Here is a 13,043-nt window from a genome sequence, read left to right as displayed (position 1 = left end):
TCATTAAGCTTCAGCCACTGCAGAAATATATAAATAAGGGCTGACTTCCTGTAAGACGTGTCCAAAGCTGGGACGGAATAAAAGGAGACACTTGTAAATGATAGTGCTATCGTTTGAGAAAGGGTAAGTTGAGACTGACTTTCATGCGTATTCACAGACCAAGCATCATAAAGATACCAGCATGATCTTCATTGCGGGCTTAGAGCCGGTATTAGCTTTTGAGAGGTAAGAGAATTTTGAGGGCTCGTTGGTCTAGGGGTATGATTCTCGCTTTGGGTGCGAGAGGTCCCGGGTTCAAATCCCGGACAAGCCCTTTTCTTGGTACTCTTTTCAAGTTGTTTTGAAGTTTGCGTTTCAAAACCAACATCAATTTTTTCTTTGCAGTAGTGGATAATTCTTTGCTAGAGTCTCATGCTTCAGCCCTGCCCAGTCTGAGCTAATACCAAACATCTGGTCTTGCATGGCATGTACGAGCGTTCAGCTAGGGATGTCGGGCAGGTTGCATGAAAGAAATCTAAAGCCAGAGGCCCATGGAATAGCCAGTTCGGAGCAGTTTCATTACAGAAAAATCAACTGTAGGTATCTGTTTCTGTAGTGTAGTGGTTATCAAGTTCGCCTCACACGCGAAAGGTCCCCGGTTCGAAACCGGGCAGAAACAGTTGTTATATTGTGTTGGCTACAATGTTGATAGGTGCCGTTTTGCCATGGAATTGTCCAAGCCCTGAAGATTATTTCATGCAATCTCGTTCCAAGAAAGGGAATTCTCTCAAAACACTAAAGTAATCGGCGTGTGGATGTATCTGTTGGTTCTCAGACCTTGCTTTCAAAAGAGCCCTGCAATCGGTTCACTGCTCACCTAGAACAAGCATTAACATGGAGAATTGTTGGCACCAACAGGAATCTTATTTTAGTGGAGTGTTTCTGGCTTTGAGTGCAGAGGCCCTCGGCTCAATTCCAAGATGATCCTTCTCAGGGTGATGATACAAATGCATTGTCACCTTTACGTTTAATGTCAGAATCATTTATTTCCAGTTGGTGGTGTAAGAATGTTTGCAACAGTATGGCGATTTTTCCTAGCCATGCATGAATGAAAGCATATCACTCGCCTTTAGGTGTTTTTCTAATACATTGATATTTGCATCTTCCTTCCTAGCCTGCATGTTTGACTATCTTACAGGCTGCATGTAATAAGTATCACATCAGGGCCCTTCTTCTACTCAATTCACAACTGTTCTATCACGACATAGATAAGAAAGCTGCATCTGCTTTTGTTGTGTAGTGGTAATCAGGTTTACCTGACGTGTGAAAGCCCCATGCTTTGAAAGTACACAGTAACAAAGAAACCGATGACTTTTATAAAAAGGTGTCATGTGTGTCTCTTACTTTGCACAAAAAGTGCCAGAGATGACTTCATTTGCAGTCACTTGAAAAGTAGGGATTCTCCAATAAATGGTAAATGGTTGAAACAAATCTGAAGAAATGCATGACATACCTGTGTGTGTGTGTGTACGCATGTATGTATATATAGGGAGAGAGAGAGCGTCAATATAAACAGACTTTATTTCAATCAAGCTGTCTTTTCTATCCTTCAGGAGCAGAATGTTCTGATCATCAGCGCTCCAGAATGTAGTGTTTTCTTGGCAAGCATCACATATTGTGATGTGTTAGCTAAAAGTTCCATATCCTAGAGACTGATATATTCCTCTGTACTTGTACCTTGGGGATTCATCAAAACCTGGCATCATAAGCAGCTTTCTACTGCCACAGACTGGACAGCGAAACAATTTAAAATATCCCAGAAAAAGAAAATAAGCATGCTTAATCAGAGCTTTCTGGACAGGAAGGACATTTGAGCAAGTGAGGAATAAGCACTGCTTTTGTTAATTTGCATAGGCAGAATAGAGACTTCTGGGAAAAGGCCGAAATTACAGTCACAGAAAATGGCTGCATCTATAGAGAACGCTAAGAAGTGTTGGCAGCTTTTCCTCTGACCCTGGCCACTTTTACAAGCAATCCTATGATAGTCAGCAGGACCCACCCTAAAAAGGAAGGGGCATCCACTTGGACCCTTTCCACCTTTTCTAAATCTCGCCTGATCGAGCCAATTGAGCACTGATTGAGCAGATAAGCACATGTCATTCTCATTTCAGAAAGGTATTGGTTAGCTTGCTGCTAGCAGCTCAGTTATGTTATGATGTTAGAGGCTATGCAAGGAATGCTTTAGTCCAGCGATATGCAGTTTTTATTGCGCCTTGCCTTCACCAGGAAGATCTTTAGCTTGAATCTGTGGCCTAGGTATTCACCTTGGTATTTCTTTTGGCACAAAGTGAAGGAGTATTTGAGAGAAAATGCACAATGTGTTTCTTATGTTGTTATGAACAACTTGTTACTCTTTCTCATTAAGCTTCAGCCACTGCAGAAATATATAAATAAGGGCTGACTTCCTGTAAGACGTGTCCAAAGCTGGGACGGAATAAAAGGAGACACTTGTAAATGATAGTGCTATCGTTTGAGAAAGGGTAAGTTGAGACTGACTTTCATGCGTATTCACAGACCAAGCATCATAAAGATACCAGCATGATCTTCATTGCGGGCTTAGAGCCGGTATTAGCTTTTGAGAGGTAAGAGAATTTTGAGGGCTCGTTGGTCTAGGGGTATGATTCTCGCTTTGGGTGCGAGAGGTCCCGGGTTCAAATCCCGGACAAGCCCTTTTCTTGGTACTCTTTTCAAGTTGTTTTGAAGTTTGCGTTTCAAAACCAACATCAATTTTTTCTTTGCAGTAGTGGATAATTCTTTGCTAGAGTCTCATGCTTCAGCCCTGCCCAGTCTGAGCTAATACCAAACATCTGGTCTTGCATGGCATGTACGAGCGTTCAGCTAGGGATGTCGGGCAGGTTGCATGAAAGAAATCTAAAGCCAGAGGCCCATGGAATAGCCAGTTCGGAGCAGTTTCATTACAGAAAAATCAACTGTAGGTATCTGTTTCTGTAGTGTAGTGGTTATCAAGTTCGCCTCACACGCGAAAGGTCCCCGGTTCGAAACCGGGCAGAAACAGTTGTTATATTGTGTTGGCTACAATGTTGATAGGTGCCGTTTTGCCATGGAATTGTCCAAGCCCTGAAGATTATTTCATGCAATCTCGTTCCAAGAAAGGGAATTCTCTCAAAACACTAAAGTAATCGGCGTGTGGATGTATCTGTTGGTTCTCAGACCTTGCTTTCAAAAGAGCCCTGTAATCGGTTCACTGCTCACCTAGAACAAGCATTAACATGGAGAATTGTTGGCACCAACAGGAATCTTATTTTAGTGGAGTGTTTCTGGCTTTGAGTGCAGAGGCCCTCGGCTCAATTCCAAGATGATCCTTCTCAAGGTGATGATACAAATGCATTCTCACCTTTACGTTTAATGTCAGAATCATTTATTTCCAGTTGGTGGTGTAAGAATGTTTGCAACAGTATGGCGATTTTTCCTAGCCATGCATGAATGAAAGCATATCACTCGCCTTTAGGTGTTTTTCTAATACATTGATATTTGCATCTTCCTTCCTAGCCTGCATGTTTGACTATCTTACAGGCTGCATGTAATAAGTATCACATCAGGGCCCTTCTTCTACTCAATTCACAACTGTTCTATCACGACATAGATAAGAAAGCTGCATCTGCTTTTGTTGTGTAGTGGTAATCAGGTTTACCTGACGTGTGAAAGCCCCATGCTTTGAAAGTACACAGTAACAAAGAAACCGATGACTTTTATAATAAGGTGTCATGTGTGTCTCTTACTTTGCACAAAAAGTGCCAGAGATGACTTCATTTGCAGTCACTTGAAAAGTAGGGATTCTCCAATAAATGGTAAATGGTTGAAACAAATCTGAAGAAATGCATGACATACCTGTGTGTGTGTGTGTATGCATGTATGTATATATAGGGAGAGAGAGAGCGTCAATATAAACAGACTTTATTTCAATCAAGCTGTCTTTTCTATCCTTCAGGAGCAGAATGTTCTGATCATCAGCGCTCCAGAATGTAGTGTTTTCTTGGCAAGCATCACATATTGTGATGTGTTAGCTAAAAGTTCCATATCCTAGAGACTGATATATTCCTCTGTACTTGTACCTTGGGGATTCATCAAAACCTGGCATCATAAGCAGCTTTCTACTGCCACAGACTGGACAGCGAAACAATTTAAAATATCCCAGAAAAAGAAAATAAGCATGCTTAATCAGAGCTTTCTGGACAGGAAGGACATTTGAGCAAGTGAGGAATAAGCACTGCTTTTGTTAATTTGCATAGGCAGAATAGAGACTTCTGGGAAAAGGCCGAAATTACAGTCACAGAAAATGGCTGCATCTATAGAGAACGCTAAGAAGTGTTGGCAGCTTTTCCTCTGACCCTGGCCACTTTTACAAGCAATCCTATGATAGTCAGCAGGACCCACCCTAAAAAGGAAGGGGCATCCACTTGGACCCTTTCCACCTTTTCTAAATCTCGACTGATCGAGCCTGATTGAGCACTGATTGAGCAGATAAGCACATGTCATTCTCATTTCAGAAAGGTATTGGTTAGCTTGCTGCTAGCAGCTCAGTTATGTTATGATGTTAGAGGCTATGCAAGGAATGCTTTAGTCCAGCGATATGCAGTTTTTAATGCGCCTTGCATTCAGCAGGAAGATCTTTAGCTTGAATCTGTGGCCTAGGTATTCACCTTGGTATTTCTTTTGGCACAAAGTGAAGGAGTATTTAAGAGAAAATGCACAATGTGTTTCTTATGTTGTTATGAACAACTTGTTACTCTTTCTCATTAAGCTTCAGCCACTGAAGAAATATATAAATAAGGGCTGACTTCCTGTAAGACGTGTCCAAAGCTGGGACGGAATAAAAGGAGACACTTGTAAATGATAGTGCTATCGTTTGAGAAAGGGTAAGTTGAGACTGACTTTCATGCGTATTCACAGACCAAGCATCATAAAGATACCAGCATGATCTTCATTGCGGGCTTAGAGCCGGTATTAGCTTTTGAGAGGTAAGAGGATTTTGAGGGCTCGTTGGTCTAGGGGTATGATTCTCGCTTTGGGTGCGAGAGGTCCCGGGTTCAAATCCCGGACGAGCCCTTTTCTTGGTACTCTTTTCAAGTTGTTTTGAAGTTTGCGTTTCAAAACCAACATCAATTTTTTCTTTGCAGTAGTGGATAATTCTTTGCTAGAGTCTCATGCTTCAGCCCTGCCCAGTCTGAGCTAATACCAAACATCTGGTCTTGCATGGCATGTACGAGCGTTCAGCTAGGGATGTCGGGCAGGTTGCATGAAAGAAATCTAAAGCCAGAGGCCCATGGAATAGCCAGTTCGGAGCAGTTTCATTACAGAAAAATCAACTGTAGGTATCTGTTTCTGTAGTGTAGTGGTTATCACGTTCGCCTCACACGCGAAAGGTCCCCGGTTCGAAACCGGGCAGAAACAGTTGTTATATTGTGTTGGCTACAATGTTGATAGGTGCCGTTTTGCCATGGAATTGTCCAAGCCCTGAAGATTATTTCATGCAATCTCGTTCCAAGAAAGGGAATTCTCTCAAAACACTAAAGTAATCGGCGTGTGGATGTATCTGTTGGTTCTCAGACCTTGCTTTCAAAAGAGCCCTGCAATCGGTTCACTGCTCACCTAGAACAAGCATTAACATGGAGAATTGTTGGCACCAACAGGAATCTTATTTTAGTGGAGTGTTTCTGGCTTTGAGTGCAGAGGCCCTCGGCTCAATTCCAAGATGATCCTTCTCAGGGTGATGATACAAATGCATTGTCACCTTTACGTTTAATGTCAGAATCATTTATTTCCAGTTGGTGGTGTAAGAATGTTTGCAACAGTATGGCGATTTTTCCTAGCCATGCATGAATGAAAGCATATCACTCGCCTTTAGGTGTTTTTCTAATACATTGATATTTGCATCTTCCTTCCTAGCCTGCATGTTTGACTATCTTACAGGCTGCATGTAATAAGTATCACATCAGGGCCCTTCTTCTACTCAATTCACAACTGTTCTATCACGACATAGATAAGAAAGCTGCATCTGCTTTTGTTGTGTAGTGGTAATCAGGTTTACCTGACGTGTGAAAGCCCCATGCTTTGAAAGTACACAGTAACAAAGAAACCGATGACTTTTATAAAAAGGTGTCATGTGTGTCTCTTACTTTGCACAAAAAGTGCCAGAGATGACTTCATTTGCAGTCACTTGAAAAGTAGGGATTCTCCAATAAATGGTAAATGGTTGAAACAAATCTGAAGAAATGCATGACATACCTGTGTGTGTGTGTGTATGCATGTATGTATATATAGGGAGAGAGAGAGCGTCAATATAAACAGACTTTATTTCAATCAAGCTGTCTTTTCTATCCTTCAGGAGCAGAATGTTCTGATCATCAGCGCTCCAGAATGTAGTGTTTTCTTGGCAAGCATCACATATTGTGATGTGTTAGCTAAAAGTTCCATATCCTAGAGACTGATATATTCCTCTGTACTTGTACCTTGGGGATTCATCAAAACCTGGCATCATAAGCAGCTTTCTACTGCCACAGACTGGACAGCGAAACAATTTAAAATATCCCAGAAAAAGAAAATAAGCATGCTTAATCAGAGCTTTCTGGACAGGAAGGACATTTGAGCAAGTGAGGAATAAGCACTGCTTTTGTTAATTTGCATAGGCAGAATAGAGACTTCTGGGAAAAGGCCGAAATTACAGTCACAGAAAATGGCTGCATCTATAGAGAACGCTAAGAAGTGTTGGCAGCTTTTCCTCTGACCCTGGCCACTTTTACAAGCAATCCTATGATAGTCAGCAGGACCCACCCTAAAAAGGAAGGGGCATCCACTTGGACCCTTTCCACCTTTTCTAAATCTCGCCTGATCGAGCCTGATTGAGCACTGATTGAGCAGATAAGCACATGTCATTCTCATTTCAGAAAGGTATTGGTTAGCTTGCTGCTAGCAGCTCAGTTATGTTATGATGTTAGAGGCTATGCAAGGAATGCTTTAGTCCAGCGATATGCAGTTTTTATTGCGCCTTGCCTTCACCAGGAAGATCTTTAGCTTGAATCTGTGGCCTAGGTATTCACCTTGGTATTTCTTTTGGCACAAAGTGAAGGAGTATTTGAGAGAAAATGCACAATGTGTTTCTTATGTTGTTATGAACAACTTGTTACTCTTTCTCATTAAGCTTCAGCCACTGCAGAAATATATAAATAAGGGCTGACTTCCTGTAAGACGTGTCCAAAGCTGGGACGGAATAAAAGGAGACACTTGTAAATGATAGTGCTATCGTTTGAGAAAGGGTAAGTTGAGACTGACTTTCATGCGTATTCACAGACCAAGCATCATAAAGATACCAGCATGATCTTCATTGCGGGCTTAGAGCCGGTATTAGCTTTTGAGAGGTAAGAGAATTTTGAGGGCTCGTTGGTCTAGGGGTATGATTCTCGCTTTGGGTGCGAGAGGTCCCGGGTTCAAATCCCGGACAAGCCCTTTTCTTGGTACTCTTTTCAAGTTGTTTTGAAGTTTGCGTTTCAAAACCAACATCAATTTTTTCTTTGCAGTAGTGGATAATTCTTTGCTAGAGTCTCATGCTTCAGCCCTGCCCAGTCTGAGCTAATACCAAACATCTGGTCTTGCATGGCATGTACGAGCGTTCAGCTAGGGATGTCGGGCAGGTTGCATGAAAGAAATCTAAAGCCAGAGGCCCATGGAATAGCCAGTTCGGAGCAGTTTCATTACAGAAAAATCAACTGTAGGTATCTGTTTCTGTAGTGTAGTGGTTATCAAGTTCGCCTCACACGCGAAAGGTCCCCGGTTCGAAACCGGGCAGAAACAGTTGTTATATTGTGTTGGCTACAATGTTGATAGGTGCCGTTTTGCCATGGAATTGTCCAAGCCCTGAAGATTATTTCATGCAATCTCGTTCCAAGAAAGGGAATTCTCTCAAAACACTAAAGTAATCGGCGTGTGGATGTATCTGTTGGTTCTCAGACCTTGCTTTCAAAAGAGCCCTGCAATCGGTTCACTGCTCACCTAGAACAAGCATTAACATGGAGAATTGTTGGCACCAACAGGAATCTTATTTTAGTGGAGTGTTTCTGGCTTTGAGTGCAGAGGCCCTCGGCTCAATTCCAAGATGATCCTTCTCAGGGTGATGATACAAATGCATTGTCACCTTTACGTTTAATGTCAGAATCATTTATTTCCAGTTGGTGGTGTAAGAATGTTTGCAACAGTATGGCGATTTTTCCTAGCCATGCATGAATGAAAGCATATCACTCGCCTTTAGGTGTTTTTCTAATACATTGATATTTGCATCTTCCTTCCTAGCCTGCATGTTTGACTATCTTACAGGCTGCATGTAATAAGTATCACATCAGGGCCCTTCTTCTACTCAATTCACAACTGTTCTATCACGACATAGATAAGAAAGCTGCATCTGCTTTTGTTGTGTAGTGGTAATCAGGTTTACCTGACGTGTGAAAGCCCCATGCTTTGAAAGTACACAGTAACAAAGAAACCGATGACTTTTATAAAAAGGTGTCATGTGTGTCTCTTACTTTGCACAAAAAGTGCCAGAGATGACTTCATTTGCAGTCACTTGAAAAGTAGGGATTCTCCAATAAATGGTAAATGGTTGAAACAAATCTGAAGAAATGCATGACATACCTGTGTGTGTGTGTGTACGCATGTATGTATATATAGGGAGAGAGAGAGCGTCAATATAAACAGACTTTATTTCAATCAAGCTGTCTTTTCTATCCTTCAGGAGCAGAATGTTCTGATCATCAGCGCTCCAGAATGTAGTGTTTTCTTGGCAAGCATCACATATTGTGATGTGTTAGCTAAAAGTTCCATATCCTAGAGACTGATATATTCCTCTGTACTTGTACCTTGGGGATTCATCAAAACCTGGCATCATAAGCAGCTTTCTACTGCCACAGACTGGACAGCGAAACAATTTAAAATATCCCAGAAAAAGAAAATAAGCATGCTTAATCAGAGCTTTCTGGACAGGAAGGACATTTGAGCAAGTGAGGAATAAGCACTGCTTTTGTTAATTTGCATAGGCAGAATAGAGACTTCTGGGAAAAGGCCGAAATTACAGTCACAGAAAATGGCTGCATCTATAGAGAACGCTAAGAAGTGTTGGCAGCTTTTCCTCTGACCCTGGCCACTTTTACAAGCAATCCTATGATAGTCAGCAGGACCCACCCTAAAAAGGAAGGGGCATCCACTTGGACCCTTTCCACCTTTTCTAAATCTCGCCTGATCGAGCCAATTGAGCACTGATTGAGCAGATAAGCACATGTCATTCTCATTTCAGAAAGGTATTGGTTAGCTTGCTGCTAGCAGCTCAGTTATGTTATGATGTTAGAGGCTATGCAAGGAATGCTTTAGTCCAGCGATATGCAGTTTTTATTGCGCCTTGCCTTCACCAGGAAGATCTTTAGCTTGAATCTGTGGCCTAGGTATTCACCTTGGTATTTCTTTTGGCACAAAGTGAAGGAGTATTTGAGAGAAAATGCACAATGTGTTTCTTATGTTGTTATGAACAACTTGTTACTCTTTCTCATTAAGCTTCAGCCACTGCAGAAATATATAAATAAGGGCTGACTTCCTGTAAGACGTGTCCAAAGCTGGGACGGAATAAAAGGAGACACTTGTAAATGATAGTGCTATCGTTTGAGAAAGGGTAAGTTGAGACTGACTTTCATGCGTATTCACAGACCAAGCATCATAAAGATACCAGCATGATCTTCATTGCGGGCTTAGAGCCGGTATTAGCTTTTGAGAGGTAAGAGAATTTTGAGGGCTCGTTGGTCTAGGGGTATGATTCTCGCTTTGGGTGCGAGAGGTCCCGGGTTCAAATCCCGGACAAGCCCTTTTCTTGGTACTCTTTTCAAGTTGTTTTGAAGTTTGCGTTTCAAAACCAACATCAATTTTTTCTTTGCAGTAGTGGATAATTCTTTGCTAGAGTCTCATGCTTCAGCCCTGCCCAGTCTGAGCTAATACCAAACATCTGGTCTTGCATGGCATGTACGAGCGTTCAGCTAGGGATGTCGGGCAGGTTGCATGAAAGAAATCTAAAGCCAGAGGCCCATGGAATAGCCAGTTCGGAGCAGTTTCATTACAGAAAAATCAACTGTAGGTATCTGTTTCTGTAGTGTAGTGGTTATCAAGTTCGCCTCACACGCGAAAGGTCCCCGGTTCGAAACCGGGCAGAAACAGTTGTTATATTGTGTTGGCTACAATGTTGATAGGTGCCGTTTTGCCATGGAATTGTCCAAGCCCTGAAGATTATTTCATGCAATCTCGTTCCAAGAAAGGGAATTCTCTCAAAACACTAAAGTAATCGGCGTGTGGATGTATCTGTTGGTTCTCAGACCTTGCTTTCAAAAGAGCCCTGTAATCGGTTCACTGCTCACCTAGAACAAGCATTAACATGGAGAATTGTTGGCACCAACAGGAATCTTATTTTAGTGGAGTGTTTCTGGCTTTGAGTGCAGAGGCCCTCGGCTCAATTCCAAGATGATCCTTCTCAAGGTGATGATACAAATGCATTCTCACCTTTACGTTTAATGTCAGAATCATTTATTTCCAGTTGGTGGTGTAAGAATGTTTGCAACAGTATGGCGATTTTTCCTAGCCATGCATGAATGAAAGCATATCACTCGCCTTTAGGTGTTTTTCTAATACATTGATATTTGCATCTTCCTTCCTAGCCTGCATGTTTGACTATCTTACAGGCTGCATGTAATAAGTATCACATCAGGGCCCTTCTTCTACTCAATTCACAACTGTTCTATCACGACATAGATAAGAAAGCTGCATCTGCTTTTGTTGTGTAGTGGTAATCAGGTTTACCTGACGTGTGAAAGCCCCATGCTTTGAAAGTACACAGTAACAAAGAAACCGATGACTTTTATAATAAGGTGTCATGTGTGTCTCTTACTTTGCACAAAAAGTGCCAGAGATGACTTCATTTGCAGTCACTTGAAAAGTAGGGATTCTCCAATAAATGGTAAATGGTTGAAACAAATCTGAAGAAATGCATGACATACCTGTGTGTGTGTGTGTATGCATGTATGTATATATAGGGAGAGAGAGAGCGTCAATATAAACAGACTTTATTTCAATCAAGCTGTCTTTTCTATCCTTCAGGAGCAGAATGTTCTGATCATCAGCGCTCCAGAATGTAGTGTTTTCTTGGCAAGCATCACATATTGTGATGTGTTAGCTAAAAGTTCCATATCCTAGAGACTGATATATTCCTCTGTACTTGTACCTTGGGGATTCATCAAAACCTGGCATCATAAGCAGCTTTCTACTGCCACAGACTGGACAGCGAAACAATTTAAAATATCCCAGAAAAAGAAAATAAGCATGCTTAATCAGAGCTTTCTGGACAGGAAGGACATTTGAGCAAGTGAGGAATAAGCACTGCTTTTGTTAATTTGCATAGGCAGAATAGAGACTTCTGGGAAAAGGCCGAAATTACAGTCACAGAAAATGGCTGCATCTATAGAGAACGCTAAGAAGTGTTGGCAGCTTTTCCTCTGACCCTGGCCACTTTTACAAGCAATCCTATGATAGTCAGCAGGACCCACCCTAAAAAGGAAGGGGCATCCACTTGGACCCTTTCCACCTTTTCTAAATCTCGACTGATCGAGCCTGATTGAGCACTGATTGAGCAGATAAGCACATGTCATTCTCATTTCAGAAAGGTATTGGTTAGCTTGCTGCTAGCAGCTCAGTTATGTTATGATGTTAGAGGCTATGCAAGGAATGCTTTAGTCCAGCGATATGCAGTTTTTAATGCGCCTTGCATTCAGCAGGAAGATCTTTAGCTTGAATCTGTGGCCTAGGTATTCACCTTGGTATTTCTTTTGGCACAAAGTGAAGGAGTATTTAAGAGAAAATGCACAATGTGTTTCTTATGTTGTTATGAACAACTTGTTACTCTTTCTCATTAAGCTTCAGCCACTGAAGAAATATATAAATAAGGGCTGACTTCCTGTAAGACGTGTCCAAAGCTGGGACGGAATAAAAGGAGACACTTGTAAATGATAGTGCTATCGTTTGAGAAAGGGTAAGTTGAGACTGACTTTCATGCGTATTCACAGACCAAGCATCATAAAGATACCAGCATGATCTTCATTGCGGGCTTAGAGCCGGTATTAGCTTTTGAGAGGTAAGAGGATTTTGAGGGCTCGTTGGTCTAGGGGTATGATTCTCGCTTTGGGTGCGAGAGGTCCCGGGTTCAAATCCCGGACGAGCCCTTTTCTTGGTACTCTTTTCAAGTTGTTTTGAAGTTTGCGTTTCAAAACCAACATCAATTTTTTCTTTGCAGTAGTGGATAATTCTTTGCTAGAGTCTCATGCTTCAGCCCTGCCCAGTCTGAGCTAATACCAAACATCTGGTCTTGCATGGCATGTACGAGCGTTCAGCTAGGGATGTCGGGCAGGTTGCATGAAAGAAATCTAAAGCCAGAGGCCCATGGAATAGCCAGTTCGGAGCAGTTTCATTACAGAAAAATCAACTGTAGGTATCTGTTTCTGTAGTGTAGTGGTTATCACGTTCGCCTCACACGCGAAAGGTCCCCGGTTCGAAACCGGGCAGAAACAGTTGTTATATTGTGTTGGCTACAATGTTGATAGGTGCCGTTTTGCCATGGAATTGTCCAAGCCCTGAAGATTATTTCATGCAATCTCGTTCCAAGAAAGGGAATTCTCTCAAAACACTAAAGTAATCGGCGTGTGGATGTATCTGTTGGTTCTCAGACCTTGCTTTCAAAAGAGCCCTGCAATCGGTTCACTGCTCACCTAGAACAAGCATTAACATGGAGAATTGTTGGCACCAACAGGAATCTTATTTTAGTGGAGTGTTTCTGGCTTTGAGTGCAGAGGCCCTCGGCTCAATTCCAAGATGATCCTTCTCAGGGTGATGATACAAATGCATTGTCACCTTTACGTTTAATGTCAGAATCATTTATTTCCAGTTGGTGGTGTAAGAATGTTTGCAACAGT

General features: G+C 41.9%; 4 non-coding genes across 4 annotated transcripts; all 4 read left to right on the top strand.

The window, feature by feature from the left end:
* Nucleotides 1–5,034: 5,034 nt before the first annotated feature.
* TRNAP-UGG (transfer RNA proline (anticodon UGG)) lies at nt 5,035–5,106 on the top strand. The gene has a single exon. It is a non-coding gene; the product is annotated as a tRNA-Pro (tRNA).
* Nucleotides 5,107–5,378: 272 nt separating this feature from the next.
* TRNAV-CAC (transfer RNA valine (anticodon CAC)) lies at nt 5,379–5,451 on the top strand. The gene has a single exon. It is a non-coding gene; the product is annotated as a tRNA-Val (tRNA).
* Nucleotides 5,452–12,224: 6,773 nt separating this feature from the next.
* On the top strand, nt 12,225–12,296 carry TRNAP-UGG (transfer RNA proline (anticodon UGG)). Its single transcript has one exon. It is a non-coding gene; the product is annotated as a tRNA-Pro (tRNA).
* Nucleotides 12,297–12,568: 272 nt separating this feature from the next.
* On the top strand, nt 12,569–12,641 carry TRNAV-CAC (transfer RNA valine (anticodon CAC)). Its single transcript has one exon. It is a non-coding gene; the product is annotated as a tRNA-Val (tRNA).
* The last annotated feature ends 402 nt before the right edge of the window (nt 12,642–13,043 follow it).

Source organism: Triturus cristatus, chromosome 8 (assembly GCF_964204655.1).
Source record: "Triturus cristatus chromosome 8, aTriCri1.1, whole genome shotgun sequence".
NCBI classification, from domain to species: Eukaryota; Metazoa; Chordata; class Amphibia; order Caudata; family Salamandridae; genus Triturus; species Triturus cristatus.
This window is presented reverse-complemented; position numbering and strand designations above follow the sequence as displayed.